The sequence below is a fragment of the Canis lupus genome, chromosome 19 (assembly GCF_003254725.2).
Source record: "Canis lupus dingo isolate Sandy chromosome 19, ASM325472v2, whole genome shotgun sequence".
Classification (NCBI taxonomy): domain Eukaryota; kingdom Metazoa; phylum Chordata; class Mammalia; order Carnivora; family Canidae; genus Canis; species Canis lupus.
In genome coordinates this window covers 47,969,081-47,991,009 of record NC_064261.1, presented here as the reverse complement: position 1 = coordinate 47,991,009, position 21,929 = coordinate 47,969,081, and the positions used below count along the sequence as shown (strand labels likewise).

Genomic DNA, 21,929 nt, shown 5'->3' with positions numbered 1-21,929 from the left:
CTTCAGCAGAAGGCTCTTGTTAGACCCTAAGGGAGATCCTGACCTTCCCTGCTAGCACTGCCTCCTTCCCATCTCTTGCAAGTAAAATCCAAAATCTTTCTGGGGGCCCAGGAGGCCCTCCCTGTAAGATCCATTCCACCTTAATACCCTAACCTAGCTTCTTGTGTTCTTTCCCTGGCTCCGCTCTCCCATAGGCCCTGCTCCTCCAGGAAGACGCCAGGCACACTCCCAGCCCTGGGCCTTTCCACCGGCTCCTGTCTTCACCTGCAGGGCTCGTCCTCCCAGATCCTAGGGCTCACTTCCTTGATATCTTTGTTGAAATATCACCTTCTTAGGAAAGTCATCTCTGGCCTATTTGAAAGGGCAACTCTCCCTCCCTGCTTCCCCACAGTACTTACTAATATTCCACTTAATTTGCTTATTCATCTTATTTATGATCTGTTTTCTCCCATGAGAAAAGAAGCCCGGTGGATGGGGCATTTTGTCTGTCTTGTTCACCTGTGAATGGAACAGGCGTTTCAAACATTCTCACCCTGCAAGTAGTCCACAAAATCCGATGGCGGACCCGAGGTGTTGAATTTAGCCAATGGCTTCTGAGAATATGAAGAAGGTTAATCACCTGTTTCATCTGTGAACCAATTAGCCCTGCAGAAAGAAAATCTGCATTCCACAGTAAAAACACCCTAGTATTACCCCTCCACCTATACACTGTATACAGAAAGTCACAACAATAAGAAAATATTGATGACATCATGCAGCTCAGGACATGATCTGAACAAGGAAAGATTCTTACAGCATATACCTACCTATAGGGAGTATCCATAAAAAATGTTTTTTTAAAAAACATTTTTTTTATTTATTTAAGAGAGAGAGAGAGCACAAACAGGGGTGAGGGGCAGAGGGAGAAGGAAAAGCAGGCTCTCCACTGAGCAGGGAGCCTGAGGCGGGGCTGGATACCAGGACCCTGGGATCATGACCAGAGCCAAGGGAAGCCACTTAACTGACTAAGCCATTCAGGCGCCCCCAAAACACTTTTATATATAGCATTTTCATTTGGATAGTATAGTGCATTAGTCCAGAAAGAGATGATAGTCATAAGGAAATGGAGATATAAAGTATATTTCAAAGCCAAATAGAACCAGAAATGTTTGTTTATGTTTTATGAAATATGTTAGCAGCGATCCACTTGCCAAAAACAAGACATTTTATTTTACTAATATTATTAGTAAATATGTATTTTTCTGGTTTTAAAAATATGTACTTTATTATAAAAAAATTCAAAGGAAATCTAGTTCTGTACAATTAGATAGGCTTGTGAATTTTCTTTTAAAAGTATGTAACCATATTACTTATTACTCCTGTCATTAGCAATCAAGAAACCTTGAGTTTTGTAAAAGCAATTAGCCTTTAAGAAAAACAAAAGCTAATTAAAACTGACAATCTAGTCATCTAGGCAAACAATAGCACAGAATCAGTCCATATTACCTACTCTAAACCAATAATGAAGTAAACTATGGTTTAAAATGACTTCAATATTTTTTATAAAAAGTTCTCATAGTTGCAGAGACCTCATAGGCTTTTCCTGCCATGCTCTATTGATTTATTCTCTGAAATTGGTTAAATTTTTCTGTATGTGAGGCTATATCTATCCAAACCATTTTTTAAAGAATTCATTTGTGCTGAAGTCAAGTCAAGCAAACTTCTTCAGTTATCCATGCTTGGAAATCTTGGCAATCAAAGCCTAAAAAAAAAAAAAAAAAAAAACGCATTTGAAGGAAAAATGTAAAATCAGGCTATGGGCACACATCATGTCATATGAAGAATTAATTTAGCAACTAGATAGTTGTAAATTCTATAGTGAACCAGCATAATGAACAGGACAGGGAAGGGGAAGGGAGGGGAGGGGAGAGATGAGGAGAAAGGAAGGAAACAAATATCCTCTTGAGTTCCCTCATGTAAAGTTGAAAAATTCTGTAAAACACTCAAACACGGAAAACGAGAAAGAGGAGTAAATTGTAATTGAGCATATATTTTCCCCAATTCCCTCCTGTTTATTCATTCCTATGGTCTCACAGTTTTCTCTTCTCCGTCTTTTCTGTTCTTTGCACCTGAGTTTATGCAACAAACCATACATGCTTTACTTTTCTGCTCTCTTTTCACTTCCTTCATTGTTCACATCCCTCATTTTGCATGAAAAGAAGTCGCAGATGCGATTGGGATTAGCACAGGCAGGATGCAGTCTCAAGATCAGCTTGATTTCATTCTGATAAGAGGCCCAGGGAAGTGGGGGGAGAAGGGACAGGGGCCTGGTGCTCCCAGTCCTCTTAGAGCCACACCCATGAGTGCTCGCCCTGCCATGTCTGGAAGTGGCAGCGCCGGCTACTGGGGAGTTAAGGACTGGAACAGGACTACTGATATGTCAGGAAGTCCTGGATGACTGTATTTTGCTGAATGATGAAGTAGCAACTGCTGGAAATAATAATAGGCCTTAAAATAGCAAAAATTCCTGAATGACTGTATCAGGGAGTGACCAATTTCTATCATGTGTTGATGTCAATTTAGCGCATGGATGTTCCCTAGAGAAAAAAGAAATGAGATTCCAGACCTGCTTTTTTTTTTCCCCATGAGTGATTTAAACTACATACAAAACCCCTTCCAGGCTCAGCTATAGAGAATACTGGAAATGTCAAGAGGCCAAGTGACAGGAAATGCATTTGGTAGAATCATGCTGCTCTCATGTTTAATGTGGGAGTAGGAATATCCTCAACAGCACAGCATTCCTGGATGGATTTGAAACCACAAAATGCCAGAGCTACGGAGTTAAGGGAAAGCTTCCATAGACTAAAGCCCAAGGAAAAGTTACAGGAATTCCCTGAAAGGAAAGTGCGTGCGTGTTCATAACATTTAGGGATTGAATGTACTTTATTAGAGGTCCAGGATCGTGGACTCCTGGCTTGTCCTGCCACTAGCCACTATCTCACAGTTCCAGTCTCCATCTTCATCCCACACAAGATCACTGGAGGAAAGGTATATGCACAGTTATATGGCTAAGGAGATACATGCTCTTCATTCCTCCTCCGATGGAGTAGGAAAAACCTTGAAAACCTAGATTGGACTAACAGACTCCTCCTCCATAAACTAGAGGCAGACATCTGTAGCTTATGGCCTGATGGATTGACGTCTCCACTCTGTCCCTTCCCTTAGACCTGAGATTACAAATCAGGGCCCAATAGCTGGAACACGCTCCTATGTGTTTTGGCCCTCACTGCATTCTTGAAAACAGGAAATTCCTTACAAACATCTAAAAATCAGATTTCATATTTTAAAAAGCAAGACTTCTGTTTTTCTGGGGAAAACAAAAACAAAAAAACAAAAAAGATCTGCACCACTGGGAACATTTGCCTACCTGCGACTGTTTCTCCAGAGCTGACACTTGGTTGTTCTGTCCATGAAACAAAACTTACAGTCTCTGCCACTCACTGTGCAGCCCTTAGGCCAGATCTGCTTTGTTCACTTCCGTTACCTGCCTGGCTTTCCATTTGAGACATTTGATCTAAATTCTCCACCTGAGTCTTAGCCCTCTACATCTGAAAACGTCGATGGCAAGGCGCAGAGAAAAATACTTCAAGAGAAAGAGGGAAAACATATGTTTCATGTTCTTACTCAGTAAGCACAATGTCCTTCTTCCCTCCAGGCTTTCTTAAGACATGCCCCAATCTAAAAACTGGGAAGAATGGGCAGCCCGGGTGGCTCAGAGGTTTAGTGCCACCATCAGCCCAGGGCCTGATCCTGGAGACCTAGGATCGAGTCCCATGTCCGGCTCCCTGCATGGAGCCTGCTTCTCCCTCTACCTGTGTCTCTGCCTCTCTCATGAATAAATAAATAAAATCTTTTAAAAAAAATAAATAAAAACTGGGAAGAAGAAGGAAGAAGTGATGATCAAAGTTTCTGGAATGACCAACCACAGAGTGAGAGAATAAGAGAGACAGAGACAGAGAGACTAGGACATAAACAGGTTAGTGTCCCAAATGACTTTGTCAACAATAACACTTCCCCCTTGGGAATCACATGCAGAACAGGACAAAGAAATTAGAGAGGGGGTCTGAAGCTTCACACAGAGGCCTCAGTCTCTAATCCTATAGTCACTTCCCAGATGCTAATGAAGCGTAAGATTCTGGTAACTCACTAGTAAGGGTTCCTTCCAAGATCCTTGTACCTATTTTTATATTTGTAATTGTGTATTCTTTTTCTCAAGGAGGGTCTCCCAAACTCTATATATTTCAGGGCCTCAAAAACCCATATCCGCTTCTGCTCATATCCCCAAACTTAAATACCTTGGCCAAATTTATCAGTCAAGGGAACAAAATGGGAAATACATAAGGTGCTTTGAGTGTGTGTGTGTGTGTGTGTGTGTGAGAGAGAGAGAGAGAGAGAGAGAGAGAGAGAGAGAGAGAGAAACAGAGGGAGAAAGAGACTAGGCCAAGCCATTCAAGGGAAGGAGATAACTCAATGATTACTGAACCCATATTTCATACAACGGGAACTTTCAGAGATTGCTTATTTCATGGAATAGCTTCTGAGTCATTATTCCAGAGGTAAATTATTTTCAAATATTTAAAAATAAATTAAAGTTCCATCAAAACCTGATTTTTATGAATAAAATCAGCAGCACTGATATATATTCTCTCTGTCATGTAATACTCTATGTCACATATGACTTCAGAGGCATAATCTGACTCAAATTTCTCCTGATCCCCTAGTGTATAGAAATGTTTGGAGATTTGCTATAACTAGGTTTCAGAGGATTGTCCACAAAAATAAGTATTAAAGAAGAAATCCGAGGAGTATCAGCTAAAGTTACACGTGTCATCAGTATTGGGTCTGTTGTATATTCTGTAATATAATCATTTATTCATCTTTACAGTATCATCAAAAAATTTTAGGTCATAATATGTTGAAAAGTTTTACTTTTAGATAATAATGTCTGGAAATATTACCTTTCCATTCATTAAGATCTGAGCTTTATATGTGACATGTAACAAATGTGTAAGCTATTGGTGTTCAAATTATATCTAACTGCACGCAGAGAAGTGTGTCCTAGAGTTTTGACCATCTTTAGCTTCTCAGAGTTTTGGTACTTTTCATTCAGAAATCAATTGTTCTAGATAGAAATGGAGGAATTCACTTTATTTTAATATGGAAATTTAAAACCAGGCATAGAGCAACAGGTTGGCATATAGGAGATTCCTTCTGTCATTAGGACATTAAAATATGATTAAATAATAATATACCAAAACTTGTCAATACACTTCTCTTACAGAGACCCATGTTATGGGTTTTGTCAGTTGGCTGACATGCATTAAAAGTGAGGACAATCTGAAGCTAACAATAATAAAGACCCTGGATTGAGGTCCAACAGAAATAATCTTGAGTCAAATGCCCCACCATTATCGGAAATGTACTAATAAGATTCTCTCTGAAAAATATATTAGTCCTTTTCTGTTCTCTTGTCTTTTAAATTCATGTTTTGGCAAGTTAGTCAATAACAACATTGAGGACGCATTTATAAAGTGATGGGTGAAATAAATATGAAATGAGAAATGTGTTTTATTAAAATCGATTTGACTGTTTCTTGCCAAATAAATCAGATAATATATTTTTGATAGAAAAGTTAGAGCCACTAAGATCTACTTGGATTGCTACTAAATTTAGGTTTATGGCTCTCCACCAAAAATTGTATTTTGTAGCAATTGAGCAAACAAAAAATTTTAGCACATGCAAAACAATTCATTTCTACGTAGTATTTCTGGTTTTGCTTAGTCTTTGCTTGCATAGACACACACACACACACACACACATGCACACATACACCACCACCACTAATTTCTTCTTGTGACTAATATTCCCTCAATTATTTTTTATTTAGAAATATATGTATAATAAGAAAATGGTCCAAAACACTAAGATCAATGAAAGGCCGTTCTACACATGCGGATGTATGTCTTTTTCCTAATAGGGTATTTAGAGTGATACTTTATTATTATATTTTTTGCTTGTTATTCTGTGTTTGTTTTGGTTTTGCTTTTGTGGGAAAACATCTTTTTTTTTATACCAAATTGTTTCCTTTTCAGAAAACTATGTCTTTGATTGTCAACATTTGAATTAATTTAATAGTATGAATAACTCCAGACATTTTTTAGAGGAATTTTTAAAAATTAGTGTATTGTTCTAAAGAAAGGGCAGAAACTTCATCTTCAGATAAATCAGGAATTTGTCTTTGTCCAATTGTCTTAGAGAAGCTATTTTTTTCTGTCTTCTTTTTTATTTTGTGAGGTAATGAAATATTTAAATAACTGATACTTGGCAGAAACACTTATTCCCACAGTATTTCTTGCCAAAATGAAAGAAGAAAGATCCAAATATCAAACAAGGGGATGCTGTATTTGTGAGATTATAAGCCTGATTTTCTACATGACCTCCCCTTTAAAATAAAATAAAACAAAATAAAATAATTGGAGGAGTGGAAACCCAGAAGGCTTTTTGTGAAATGATATAACCATCCTCAGTTGATGACAGAAATTGAAAATAAAAAAGGATATAGCAAGAAACAATCTTACCCTGACAGTGAATAGATCAGATAACCAAATCATTTTCCAGTTTCAATATTTGTTCAATTTTAAAAGGAACACAGAAGTTAGGACAACATGACCCATAACTTGTTATTATCTAAATAAAATTAAATGCCTTTAAAAAGTTTTCCACTGTAGGGATGAGGGGAGAAAACAAACTAGGTCAGAAATAATGTGTTTACTGGGCCTTGTTTTGTGAAAGGAAAATGCTCGACCAAGGAAAGAAGTAAGGACATTCTACACAGGTTTCATTTTTATAAACATCAAGTTGGCAAATATACATTTACTTTCTTTCCCAAGATTTGCTTTACAAAATTTAAGGAAGAACTCCCTTCACTAGGGTTTCTCCATTTAATTATTGCATCCAAAATTTATTAAAGAAAGAAAACAAAAACATTTGTGAGCTATGGGAACTGGTGGTAACACAGGTACAGGGAAACCAGGAGGATCTGCTGATTCCAGATGGAGTGGATATATTCCCATGGCACCTATTACTTGCCAAATGTTTCGTAAAGCAAACACATGACCTAAAAGATTTTGCAAGTGTGGGGTCTTCAAAAAAAAAAAAAAAGGAAAAAGAAAAAAGTACACACTTGCAAAAAAAATTCTGTTCTTATTTAAAAGTCATTTCTTAATTCCTAACCATAAGTTGTTTTTAAAAACACACACACACTTTTAATATTTTTCAGCTGTCATGCCCACTTTAGTGAGTCTACATGTGTGGGTACTCCATAAAATCTCAGTGGTGGTGGCAGATGTCCTCTTTGAAATATTTCATCTGCTGCTGGGGGTGGGGGAAGTGTCACTTTGGTGCCATGAACACCATTCTTTCTGAAGGCTCTGATTTGGGACAGCCCCTGTAGAGCAAACGCTGCATTGCTTGATGTCACTCAAACGGGTGGTAAGCAGCAGAGAAACATATGACTATGTCAAGATGAAAAAAGGAATTTTAAATAATAACATATTTATGAGGCCCTTTACAACAGCAAAAGAAGGGCTGTAAAAAAATCAATAATTGTTAAAACTGAGACTTGGGTATGGGAGAGTAAAAATTTATATATGTTGGTTGAAGTGACCAAGCCTATGTTCACGGATGTCCTACCTAATCCAAAGAAGAGTCACCTGGTGGTTGGAGCCCCAGGGTATCTCTTCTTTGCTTGCATTCCTTTAGCAGTTTCATGCTGTATCACACATTTTCACATTTAATTGCATGCTCTCTTCCTTTCTTCTCTAATTGTTTAGAGGGTTAGTGGTTTAAGAGATTTTTTTTCTTTTACTTATTTTGAATTGATTTGCATTCTCCCTCCTTCAAGATGACTACTCTGGTGACCAGAAGATACTTGATAAATATTTAAATCAATTCATTGATCCAGTAAATTTTATCAAGCACCTACTATGGGCCAGATTTTAAAAATGCTACGGTCCCTTGCCCTCAGGTAGCATACATATTTCTGGTAGAGGACGAGACGTGAAGCCAAGAATCCCAGAAACACAAGTAAAAAGTACAGCCAGTGATACAAGTTGTGAAGTAAGAACACCACTTGATGAGAGAGTCTATTTGGGGATCTGACGTCTAGGGGGCATGGGGAGGAGGCAAAGTTTTCTGAGCAACTGATACTTTATTTTAAGACCAAAGGTAAGTAGAAATTATGAAGGAAACAGAAATAGAAACATCTTCAGAAGGGGAAAGTGCAGGCTAGGTTGAAGAACTGAAATATGACCAGTGTAATGGGAGAATAACAAATATTGGGGAAATACAAGATCTTAGAAAGATCAGCAGCAGCCATGTTGATCCTTCTGGTCTATGGTGAGGATTTTGAACTTCTGTGAAGACATTTAGGGCCCCCAGCCAGAAAGTGGCATGATAAGACTGACCTTTTAAGATAATCCTGTCTGCCCGGAAAATAATGATAGCGTTACCAGAGAGGTAAAATTTAATTAGAAAGAACAACTGTGGAGGCAGGGAGACCAGAGAGAAAAATAGTTCATTAGTCCAGGTGAAAAGGACACAGACTTGCACCAGGACAGATGACAGCATTGGACATGGAAGGATATGGACAGACTTGAGGTATATTTGGAAAGTCACATCTTTAAGACTTGATGATGGATTTGATATGGAGTTCAAGAGCAAAAGGAATCCAAAATAATAGGCAGGCTTCTGGCTTGAACAACTAAGTGGTGATAATACCATTTACCAAGATGGGGAAATAAAAGGGAGTGTGGGACTAGACTCAGGGGGAGATGGGAATCAATAATGGTCAGCTTCCATTAGAAAGTTTCAAAACTTTTCAACTAAGGCATCAAAGTGAAAGTGTTGCACAAGCAGCTGGACAGATCTGGAGCTTAGAAGAGAGATATTTTTGGAGAAGACAGTTTGGGAGTCATCAGCCTACAGAGAGCATTTGCAAACAGGACTGGAACATATCACTTAGGGAGAGAGAAGGCAGCGCGAGGAGCAGAGGGCCCAGGGCAGAAGCCAGAAGAATTCCAAAAAGGACAAGGAGACACAGAGAAGAGATCAGCAGAGGGAACAGAAGGAGAGCAGGAGAGGACTGTGAAGTAGCTCGGGAAGCGAAGCCAGGAGACCCCCACCTGCTGACTACCCTCAAGAGAAGCTGCACAGTCACCGATCACTACCTTCCATTCAGGTGTCTGCCTTCAGTCACTTCAGTTGGGAGTTTGTGGTAAAAACATGATTGCTTTCTCTGTCACTAATGTCTCCATTTATACACCATTTTCTCCCAATTGACATCACATGAGCTGTTCTGGTAAACACTTATATTTCTCTTTCTGAAACTTCATGGCTTTCAAAAGGGATTCTTGAAAAATCCAGGTATTCTTGAAAAATGCCAGGTAAACTACACTTTGAGGTCAGACCATCTTAAACCTAGACTCCAATTTTGGTGTAAATGTATCTAGCATATGATATAGTTAACAAATAAGATAAATGCTAATTTACTATTCCATTAACAAAGATTTTTTGCACACAGATGTTAAATGAGCTATTATTTATCTAACTAGCCCTCATGCCACCTGCTTATCACAAAAAAAGATACTTTTTAAAAATTACCAAAAATGTCTAAGGGATTAAAAACAAGAATATTTTATTAGCAAATTTTCTGATAAATGTGTACTCTTACATGCAACTCCCAAAATTGTACCAGAATGTTCAGAATAAAACTGATTAGGGGTACCTGGGTGCCTGGGTCAGTCGAGTGTCTGACCCTTGGTTTCAGCTCAGGTCATGACCTCAGGGAAATGGGATTGAGCCCCACATCAGGCTCCATGGTCAGTGGAGAGCCTGCTTGAGATTCTCTCTCTCCCTTTTCCTCTGACCACTCCCCTGCTCTCTCTTTTTCTCTAATAAATAAATAAATATTCTTTTTAAAAAAGAACAAAACTGCAAAAAACAAAATTGCAAAAAACCCACATAACAATCACCTGGAAATAATAACTTGTAGTATATTCACACAATGGAATATAACACAGCAGAGAAAATTAAAATGAATGAACTGCCCCTAAGCACAACAACAGAGATACAACTTAGAAAACATAAATATTAGAAACATACTGTTCACTTGGAAAAAGCAAATTTCAGAAGAGTAGAAGTGTATGATAGCCCTTTCATAATGTTTTAAAATGAACATAATAATATTTAAGCATATATGACTGTGTGAGAGAAACAGACAAGCAAATAAAAATTAAAAAAAAACATAACATTAAGAATAGTTGTTTGCCTTTTAGGTGAGGGAGGGGTGAGTTATAGTGCAATATATCATTGAGACCAGGATGATTTTGAGAGCAAAAAGGGGGCACTATTGATAATTAAAGCAGGAAGTACTAGTAAACAGCGACTGTCCCAAGGCAAACCTGGACACGGTGTCACCCTAGTTATTGATAACCAGTGCTTAGGTTGACTGGTGAGTTAATGGGCATTTCTTCCTTTTTAATTAATTAATTGATTGATTGATATAAATTGAAAAGGAATATTCATAACCAATGATTTTAATGTGTCATGAACCAAGGATTTATGATTGATTCAATTCAGGAACCATCTGAGGTCCAAATATAAATAATGCTTTGTCAAATTAAAAATGTTAATTATTTAGTGGAATGGGTCTTAAAATTAATCCTTGGGGGTATGAATGAGAAGGATGGAAGAGAACAACCATTTCTTAAAATAAAGTCTAATTTAGAAAAGGAGGTGAAAGGGAAAAGATTTAGCCATCATCCAGTCCTACTTCTTCTCCTTCTCCCCCAAGATCCTGAGAGTCAAGGATCACAATACAACAAATGCAATGAATGAAATAATTGTTTGATTTTATACCTAATTGAGGTTAGGCTAATTACTTAGGAAACTCTGGGCATTCAAACAGGTTCAAGTTCTATCTATTTATTAAGCCAGAGTAATTGGAACCTGACAAATTAGCTGACATTGCTTTACAACTATCCTTCAATAGTTATGGGACTTTTTTTTTTCTATTCATGAGAGACACAGAGAGAGGCAGAGACATAGACAGAGGGAGAAGTAGGTTCCCCTTGATCCCAGGACCTTGGGACCACGATCTGAGCCAAAGGCAGATGCTCAACCACTGAGCCACCCAGGTGGCTCACCTGGTGCCCAATTATGGGACTTTTGAAATTCATCTGGATCTTCAGGTTTGTATGGGATGATATTCACAGTATTTAACGACCAAAATAGCAAGACAACTGATCCAAACAGGCCCCCACTCTGGAGTAGGGTTCTCCAGCCTCCCTCCTGCACTGGCAAAACCTCTCAATGCTGGATCATACAGACAGCCAGGTGATTTCCAAGGAGAAACCCCTATAGCTTGAGTGGGAGGCGTGACCCCTAAGGACCTAGGTTGCAGCTAGTAAATAATCAGTTATATGAGTAGGACAATATTTTAAAATTTGGTAAAACTAGAGGTGGTTAAAGAATTTGTTCTGGCTAGAATTCATATAATTTGGAATATACTCATGAAGAAAGTGAATACATATTGCCTTGCTTTCTCAAATAAATATGAGAAAAAAGAAAATAAAACGATCATTACCAGGGCCTCTCCCGGGACCTTGGAAGCTTAAACATGATTAGTTTTATGAAAATCCACCTCTGGCTATGATCACACTGGAGCATACCACCTCAGTATTTACCTTATGTTCACACTGAATATTCCAGATCCTCCACATTTGCAGACTGAACAAGAAGATTCCATCAAGACCTTGTCACGATTGATGATAACGCCAGCAGAGACACAATCAGTGTATTTGACTGCCGCTTCTTAGTTTGTGCATGACTTGATTGTAACTTAAATTTGACTTACTACATTAGGATTTTAATCTTCAGGGAATACCAAGGATGCACCTAAAATGTTTTCAGCAACTATGGTAGATTATAAAGCAACTTTGGGATAACTCCCACCATGCTAGCTCTTCTAGACCTTCCAACAATTTCCATTACTTCAATGCCTAAAACAGTGAGGTACGTGCTACATGTTTGTTGTTTGAATAAATGAAGGCAAACCTGGATTTTAGTTCTGATTCACTATTTAGCACTAATAACACTTTTTTTCACCCATCTTTAAGACGGGAAAAGTAATAAAAGAAAAGCCTTCCATGAAAATTACTGAGAAAAGAGAAGAATTGACACAGTAGATGCTCAAAAACTTAGTGCCTTCCCTTTCCTCCAGAATACAGTTAAAGAATATGATTTCTGGAGCTCATAACAAAAGGAGGGGCTTTCTCTGCCACAGCAGTCCCCAGAACCCAAATGACCAGTTTTCTCGACCACGAAGAATGCTCTAATTGACCCAGTGTCAATGTGTTGACTAAGTCTGTATCACTGTGACTCAAGCACAAACTCAGTGTCATCCAAGATTCTGGATTCCATGTCAACATTGAATTGAACCCACAAGGGAGACTGTTGTATACATGAAGGCTTTAAAGAAGTGAAAGAGAAATCACAGCAATTAGTCCCAACTAATAGAGTGAAAAATGGAACACAAGATTACCAGGACAATGTTCAAATCATTAACGAATTCTAGATAACAAATGCAAATATATTTGTCATAAGTAATCTTTGAAACAAAAGAGGTTATATTTAAGTGAGAGGCTAACATCAAATTAAAGAAATTCAAGAGAAATAGGAAAGAACAGGGAAGAAAAAAAAAAAACCCAAACTAAATAACCTGCCTTGTGGTTACTAACACCATTACTGTCATTAATGATTACTGAATTATTATTATCATCACTGAATGATGTATAATTTCAAGGTCTTATAACTCTTACGCCTTATATATAATGAACACATTCATATGTGTTAAATGTGTGAACACATTAACAATATACGATAACCCTTCAAGCTCATGGGTGTCAGAAGTTTTATATTCCATAGTTTCAATTAATTTTGCTATTCAATTTTAAGGACTATCTTAAGTTACCTCGGTGCACCCATCTGGTAAAGAAATTTTATATGTAAAATCAAGACTTTTCTTTTCAATCATATTTCATTCACATTCTGAACTCTACTTTCTATAACCCTAATTATGAACAAAGAGATCATGAGAAGTAAATCCACTTCCACTTCTAGCTACATTTCAAAATATGGAATATTGAGTCTCTATGGAACGCTCAGTCTCAGAAAGATTTTCCCCTGGGTCTCACAGGATATATTTCACAGCAGTTTAGGAGAGGAACCAATATTTTTTATGGTCCTCCAGAGCTTTGGATGGGCAAAAGACCACCAAGAAGTGGGATAAGTTTTCAGTTCTGTGGGTGTTACTAGAAGGGATTTGCTAAACCTACAAATTTCCTTCTCAGGTCACTATTAAGCCAAGGCGACATATATATAATATCTATATGTGTTGGTGATGTAATTGCAACAAATTACGTCTGTCAAGATAAATCCAAAATACATTTTTCTCCTAAATATTTCTAGAAATATCTATGCAAATGACATTTTTTTCAATTTATGAGAGGCAGCTTTCTTTGTTTCTATAGAGGCTTTAGGGGTGATGTGAATCTAGTTCCAAAAGAATGTTTTTATACCTATAATTGCTTCACTTTAACAACAATCATTTTGAATTTATACCTTGCTGTCTTCAAAGGGCAGAATTTCTTACACATATATGTGAACATCAAGAGTCTTTGAGAGGCAGAGAAATAACATTGTACTAATGAGAGTTGGCTATCAACGATGAGAAGGATGAAAAAACTATAATAATAGTTAACTTCCAAAAAAGTTTTTAGTTTGTGCAAGGCATGTGGTAAGTAGCAATTTACGCAGTATCTACTGTAATTATCCTAACAATCTTATAAAAAGAGAAGAAGGGCAGAGTTGGAATTGGAATCCAGATAAGTGAAACACTATAGAATGACACTGGGACTGAAAGAGTAAAGAATCTTTTAGCTTATTCTGTTTTCCATAACTAATTGTTTCCCCCAAAATGACCTTGGGTCTGCCCTCATTTCTCAAGGTGATTCTCACAGTTTCATTCTGGCAATATCAGTCTGAAAGCTTGAAAACCACCATGTTTTTTGAGCCAGCAACTCCATCTCTATGAATTTTAACCTAAAGAAATATCCTGAAATTGGAATAAAATATGAATGCAAAGATGTCCACTAAAACATTACGTAAGTTAAAAAGGGATTCTAAACAGCACAAAAACATGAGGTTTGTTAAATAAGCTATGGTAGACCTACATAATAATTTGCTATGCTCCATGGTAAATTGTTTTATAGGAAAAAAGTTTCTGAGCATTCCAAGAATATATTCAGCATGTATTGCTAACTTTAAAAAGTGTATCCTAGTTTGTATAGAAACAAAAATATATGTACATTTTGAAAAGGTCCCAGGGAAAGAAAAACACATCAAAATAGTAACGTGCAGCATTTCTCTCGGCTGTGTTCAGTCAGCACCAAAGGCATCAGTAGTGAAGGGGAAAGGCAGCAACACAATGTCCTCATAGACAGAACTCTGGTGTGTGTCTGGATGTTGTTCTAAGAAGGAGCCTGGTTCCCTGGCCATCAGCAAACTCCACAATGTCTTTTAGTAACTTCATTTTCTGCTTGAAATGTCCAGAGCTTATTTCTGTGGCTTGCACTAAGGATCCTGACAGATACAGACCCTCTTTAGAGCCTTCAGTAAAGTTAAAGTAAAGTTTTGCTCAAGCCAGATTTTTAGAAGCGTACAGGGAAGAAGCCCAGGTCATCATTTTAAAATGACCAGAATAAATTATTCCAATGGAGTAATAAAGTTATTTTGGAATTATAATATGCAAATTCTCCAGCCCAAGATAAAATTTTTGAGTAATTGCAGAGACCCTGGAAAATTACTGAGATAAATTGGAGCTATGGAAAAATAAGGGAACTGCTAGAAATTGGTCCTTAGATCCTACCCAGTGTATACTTTGACTAGTAGAGGCAACAATTCTCTCTACTGAAAGAATTCTTCAGAGTAATGCAATTTCAAGGTTAAGATCCAGATTCAAGAAACACTTCATGGGGCCATGGGGCACCTGAGTGGCTCAGTCAGTTAAAAGTCCAACTCTTGGTTTTGGCTCAGGTCATGATCTCAGGATTTGTGAGATTGAGTCCCACTCAGCACAGAGTCTGCTTGAGATTCTCTCCCTCTCTCTCTCTCTCTCTCTCTCTCTCTCTCAAATAACTTAATAAATCTTTAAAAAAGAAAGAAAGAACACTTTACAAGATATAGGTCTATTCAGTCAAGAGGATGGGTAACTACTGAGAGTTTCAGAGAGGATATATTGATCCAATTCCCCAGGCCCTGTAAGGAGCATCGATATGAAGTGTTAAAGCTATTTCTACCCCAAAATGTCCCAACACCCCAATGATGTGATGACTCAGAAGAGTAGATAAGTAGATAATTATAAAGAGCAAATTGAAGAGACAGCCATTCAAGAAGTCAAATAAAACTAATTTTATTTTTATATCCAATACCCCACACTATCTCTGCCTCTCTCAATCCACCCAACCCATTCACAATAACACCCCTATTAGGAACTTCCTATGACCATTTGACTGAGGAAGAAAAACCCAGACCTGGTTACAGATGGGCTGCATGATATGCTGGTACCAGTCACTGCAGACCCACTCATAAGTGGCTCAAAGACTATGAATCCCCACTTAAAGTATATGATAAAGGGATATTCTTTCTTATGGGCACGATTTGAGGTAACAAATCTGGTTACCTAGTTTGCTTGGGAAGATAAATGGCCTAAGGAACAGACTGGCTCATAGGCAGTCACTGGTCATTAGGCTAGCTGGCTCAGAATTAGAAGCACAGCACTTGAAAACTGGTGCACATTGTCTGAAGCTAAATTAGATGAAGGTACCGAGTATGGACACAAAGCATGAGGATGTTTGTATCCCATTTAAAATACTCAGTGAGGGATCCCTGGGTGGCGTAGCGGTTTGGTGCCTGCCTTTGGCCCAGGGCGCGATCCTGGAGACCCGGGATCGAGTCCCACGTCGGGCTCACGGTGCATGGAGCCTGCTTCTCCCTCTGCCTGTGTCTCTGCCTCTCTCTCTCTCTGTGACTATCATAAATAAATGAAAAAAAAAAAGAGTCTCTTAAAAAATAAAAATAAAAATAAAAATAAAATTAAAAATAAAAATAAATAAAATGCTCAGTGAAAGACATCCACTGTTGGGGCACCTGGGTGGCTCAGTGGTTGAGTGTCTGCCTTCGGCTCAGGTCACGATCCTGAGGTCCTGGGATTGAGTCCCACATTTGGCTCCCTGCATGGACCCTGCTTCTCCCTCTGCCTGTGTCTCTGCCATTCTCTCTTTCTGTGTCTCTCAGGAATAAATAAATAAAATCTTAAAAAAAAATCCACTGTTGAAGAGACTGTCATATCAAGGGGGTAAAATAATTCATTCAATAGATTTCAGGCAGCATCCTTCCCTAGACATCACAGTGCTTACTCAATGGGTCCATGTACATAGGTACCATCATGCCAGAAATAAAGGAGTCGTGAGGGCGCAGTGGCATCGTTTTACTTCTACTTTATCACCACAGCATAGCAATGGCCAAACCTTAACATCTGACATAGCATCGTTCCCAAAGAGATCAACAGCTTCCCAATAGCAGATTAAAGATAGTGAGCCTCTATAATTCTGAAGAGGTGTTTATCCCTTCTAGAACACATACCTATTCTGTAAATGGATTATCTATACATCTGCCAGTATTATGATCCATGAACTTTAGAAATACTTTGTTAATCATCACAGAATTGCAAAGCACATTTGAGCTCATTTTACAGCAAATGTGCACCAATGGGTTTACAGCCATGAAATTCATCTGTATTGCAAAGCCCAAAGGAAACTGACCTCACAAAATAGTGAACGGCCTACTGATGATTCACTGGTGACATTATCTGGGAGATCACATCCTGGGAGTGTCAGGTACTTGGAACAAGGGATAGTATTAGATGCTATTTCTCCCATGACCAGTACATTAGAGTGTGGGAACAAAGAAGTAGAAGTAGGCATTATTGTTTTCACTATTACACCAAATTATGTATACTTGCATCATTTTTGCTCCCTGTACCTATAACTTCATGTTCTGCGAGTTTAGAAGGTTAGTTCCCAAAATAGGAATACTTTAATTAATCACCCAATAATTGTCCCATTGAATTACAAGTTGAGAGCTCTACCTGGATAGCTTGGGTTTCTCCTGCCATTAATCATCAGCCAAAGAAAAGGGATGGAATATTGACCCTGCTTACCATTAAGACATCAGTTTGCTGAAACATGATAGAATCCACTGGGACACCATTCCAACCTTAGTAATCCCAATACCAGTTATAAAATCCACAACAACTACCCAATAAAGCCAGAACCACTCAGTGTTCAGGCTCTTTGGGAAAGAAGTCTTGGGTCACCGACCAGAATATAGAACCCTGATCAATTGAGGTTCTGGTTGAGGGCAAGAGGAACATACAAGATTGGAAGAAAGAATCATTCTTCTGGTTAGAGACAGAAATAAGGGCTATGCCAACTCTGTTATATATATATATATATATATATATATATATATATATATATATTATATACTCTTTATATACTCTCTATATTAACAAATTATTTGTATGTATTCCTTCAAAAAGAGGATTTCTTTGAGTATCTATATGAAGAGTGTTGGTGATACTTAAACCTGCATTTTAATTTATTAGTCACCATACTTTGAGGAACTCCAGACCTGATGAAAAGGGTATCTCATTACCTGGAGACCTTTAATTCTGAGAGTTAAGAGTGAATAATAAGACTTCATGTGCTCCTTTTGTGGGGAAGTGTGGGAGCATTTCCATTTGTATTTGGATTATATTAGGTGGAAGCATGAAGCTGTTGTGTGAAGATAAATATGTTTGGGGAGAACACACGTTGCATAACAAAAGGTGGACTGTGACATGTATTCGCACTTTTGCTCACACATTCATTCCTGCCTTTATGTGGCTCCTCAGGAATTGGTTTGTTGCAAACAACAACTTCAAGGCTCCTTTTGTCAATTGCCCTCTAGCTAGGTAGGGTAAATGGGAAGACAGGAGTTTGAGGCCCAAGAAAGGGCAAAATGAAGCCTACCACATTGTTTTCCTCATTTGACCTTGCCTGAGGTCATCTCAGTGGCTCAGATGAAAGATGATGGTGGCTTAAATTAGGCTATGAGGGTGCTGGTAATAGGGACCAAGAGATTTGGACAGAAGAGAAGACGTGCTGATGCAGAAATTGTAGGTGTTGAGAAAAGGAGGCATCATGGGGCATGCCTGGTTTCTGTTTTGAGCAACTACATTATCAATAGCATCATTTATTAAGATGCACTAGATAGATGGAGGGACAACGGGGAGGTAAAAATTAGACATTCCTTTAGATGGGCTCATCATGAGATCCCTGCAGGATTGCCAAGGGGATTTAATTGGCAGATGGTTACTAGAATCCAAAGACCTTGCCTCCCAAATGTCATCTTTTAGTTCTAAGCCCTCTTTTTCTCTTGCAGTTGATATCTGAATGGTCAGAGTCCACCTCTTTTTGTGGCCCTTAACTCGGCAGTGGGGGCGGGTGAATGGAGTTTCTAGGAATATATTCATTTAAACTATACTGACATATGACAAATGATTTGACTGACTAAATCAGTTTACTAAAGAGCATTTTCAGTTTCAGTTTACTAAAGAGCATTTTACCTTATTCTGAGATGACAAAAGTAAGTGCTTGTTCTAACACCCTGAGACCAACGGGAGGTGGAGTTACGCAATGGCCAACTGCACTTACCAACACCATGAGAAATTGCCCTCCGTCAATATTCTCTTTTGAGACATAATCAGTCTGCTGCCTTGGTCTCAACTAAATTTCTTCAGATGGAAAAGAAGGAGAAAAAATAGGCAGTCCCATGAACACCGGAAAGAAATTATGGAATCTAAAATAAAAATTTAGTAGCGCTTTGGTACCCGACTGAAGGATGTAAGAGAAGCACTCCTTGGGAATTGGCTTTGTCAATTTAGTGATACGCTCATATTTCTATTCCTAAATAGTCCTCAGCCATTCACATATAAAAAATAATCTGAAATCAGGAGCTATTATTAAACAAGGGTGGGTAAGAAAACATGGAAGTATCGCTGCTATATTTTATAAAAGGAAATTGGGTGTCAAAATGTCATTCTGAAGTTTCACTCTTGTAGGGTCAGCTACTACGTTTTCTTAAAACTTTGTACAAGTTACTGGTTACTGACCTTTTAGTGATCATGTCTTCCAAAAACATTTGTGAAGCGTGACATAAGGTGGAAGTCCAGTCCTATAGCAAAGCTTGTTTTTTTTTTTTTTTCTATTTCCTTTATATACTTTAAATTTCCAGTAAATGTGTTTGAGATTGGGTAATGTGTGTGTGTGTGTGTGTGTGTGTGTGCTGAGTGCATTATTCCCACTGACATCTGGCCGTGTAGGGGGAACAGTGGTGAGAAATAGAGGTGCATGGGGAGGGCACTTCCCCTCCTGAGAGGTCTTATAAAACTGAAGATTCCCATGTCTCGAAAGGTCAAAGAAAGAGTATAATACACTTATGAAAAAGAGACAGCCCTAATCCAGTTGTTCTTGGCCCAGTCAGCGGAAGAAATACAAATGCTGTCACTGCTGACATGTGAGATAAAGGACAGAAAGTGGGAATGTGTTGGTTTACTGCAAAGACCATTCTTTCAGTTTGAGAGCATCGCTGGAAATAACCTGGGCTGAGCACTGCTCCCGGGGAGGACCATGTGTTATGGGAAACTGTGAAAGGCAAACTTTGGTCACTGACCTTCTCGAGGTAGTTTCACCGAGCTGCAAGCACCACACCAAAAAAGACAGCTGCTTGAAGAAGGGAGCCCTCACCCAGCCAAGACATTTTACCTTTCCTCTATTACATGAGTCGGGGCTAAGACACAAGTGTGCAGTAAATCTCTAGCTCATGCATTCAGGGGCCGCACTATAATAATGATAGACTATAAATCACACAGAAATGGTACCTTTCTTTTAGGACAGTCGATAGCTAGAAATAGTGCTCACCAATAGCACAGATGTCTAGGAGATATAAAAACAAATGCTTGGCAGTTGTTTAAAAATGGGAAGTACGAGAATCTGACCTAAAATATATCGAAAACAACAGCAGTTTCATCGTTTTGTCAGGTTTCCAGTTTTGCATTTCACTCTCTCTCTCTCTTTTTTTTTAAAACCCTGTGTTCTGTTGTTGAAGGTAGAAGTGCAGCTTTGGAGAAGGGAACAAAGGTCTCTGGTGCGTTTCCCTAAAAATCTCATAAATATTTGTAAGTCACATATACAGATGCGAGCTTTTCTGTAAATCTGTTTTTTTTTTTCTTTTGAAACTTCTAGGATAACTGAATGCTGAGGACTGAAGTGAGATGAGGCTGTCAACAAATGGGAGGCTCCCGCAAGGACCCAAGGGGATGGAACTGGGATCTCAATGTGCCAAATATTAGCTAATTGTGAGGATGACACTGCCTGGCCAGCCTTACAATCTGCATCCCAGCGCCTGCCTCAAAAGAGCTGTTATGAGGAGAAAAGGCTCATTTGTTTCAGCCGTGCCCAAGTGCTCTGAAATCCAGTCGTGGGCCCTGGAAATGGAGATCCCTCTAATGACCGACAGTGCTGAGGGTCAAAGAGCCTCTGACACCGCTCCCGGTAGGAGATGCACAGGGTTAACAGGCTGTACTTCACTTATCAATGTTTCTTTTTTTTTTTCTTCAACAGCAATCTGGACAAATGGCAGAGTTATGGAAAAAAGTGAATGGCACTTTTAAATAATCTTCTTTTTATGTGTTTTTTTTCTTGCACCCCACTTTTTTTTTTTTTTTTGGTAGGGCGTGGAGGGTGGGGTGGGAGGGGCACGGCCAGGAAATTGGACAAGTTGATTTCAACAATTGAAACTCTAGAGAAATCTGAATCTTAACTTACCAGAGAGTTAAAGTAAAGCTCGGTTTCCTGTGACTCTCCATTTCCTGGGTTTAACAGGGACGAGGATCTCAAGAATTAAACTACGGTGAGAAAGTCAGTCCTACTACGATTTTTCTCACCCCAGTAGGAAAGTACCATACCAGAAATTTCACAAGAAAGTCTGCTCTCATGAGACTCACAGCCAGAATTTTAACCATTTTGATAAGTTCAGAAGAGCTTCAATCAAAAAGCTTTCAAATCCCTGTCCCAAATGACCCCACAAATCCCTTTGAGAGCCACCCAACACCACTTCATAGTTCCCATAAACACTTGGACCTTTCCCTGTGAAAGCTGACAAGTTTTCCCGAAAGTCCTTACATACCACGCTCAGCCTCATCTTGCCAAATGTGCTATCTCAGTGGAAACTGCTGGAACTTTCCAGACAGATTTTATGCTACAGGCAAAAAGTACCTCAGTCACCAAAATGCCCACAGCTTTCTGAGACTAAAGGTTCCTAGGTACTTCAAATGCGGTGTATGAAGCCCCATACCTTTTTTTCTCCCTGTATGACCAAGTATCACTCTCATAATACTTTGTGAAAAATGTCTCATAACTGTAGTAATTACTGATGTCAACACCCCTGTTAATATTCTGGAACTGCAAACATTTCACATCAAATCTCCACGTGGAAAAGAGACTGCTCACCTCTACTTTGTAAATTAGCTATATGATTTATCTGTGGGAAACATTTCAAAAATATAGATTCAGAAAGACATCTACCACATGATGGCTTTTCCATATGGCATCTCATAATTATTTTGCTGTGTGTGAACATGATGAAAACAGTTTCATAATTCTCCAAGG

General features: G+C 38.5%; 1 long non-coding RNA gene across 1 annotated transcript in view; it reads right to left on the bottom strand.

Moving 5' to 3' along the window:
- Nucleotides 1-1,297: 1,297 nt before the first annotated feature.
- The window catches only part of LOC112649256 (uncharacterized), an 80,863-nt gene continuing 60,231 nt past the window's right edge, over nucleotides 1,298-21,929 (bottom strand). Inside the window, exon 4 of the long non-coding RNA XR_003129522.3 lies at nucleotides 1,298-1,741. This is a non-coding gene — a long non-coding RNA (uncharacterized LOC112649256). The remainder of the gene's footprint in view (nucleotides 1,742-21,929) is intronic.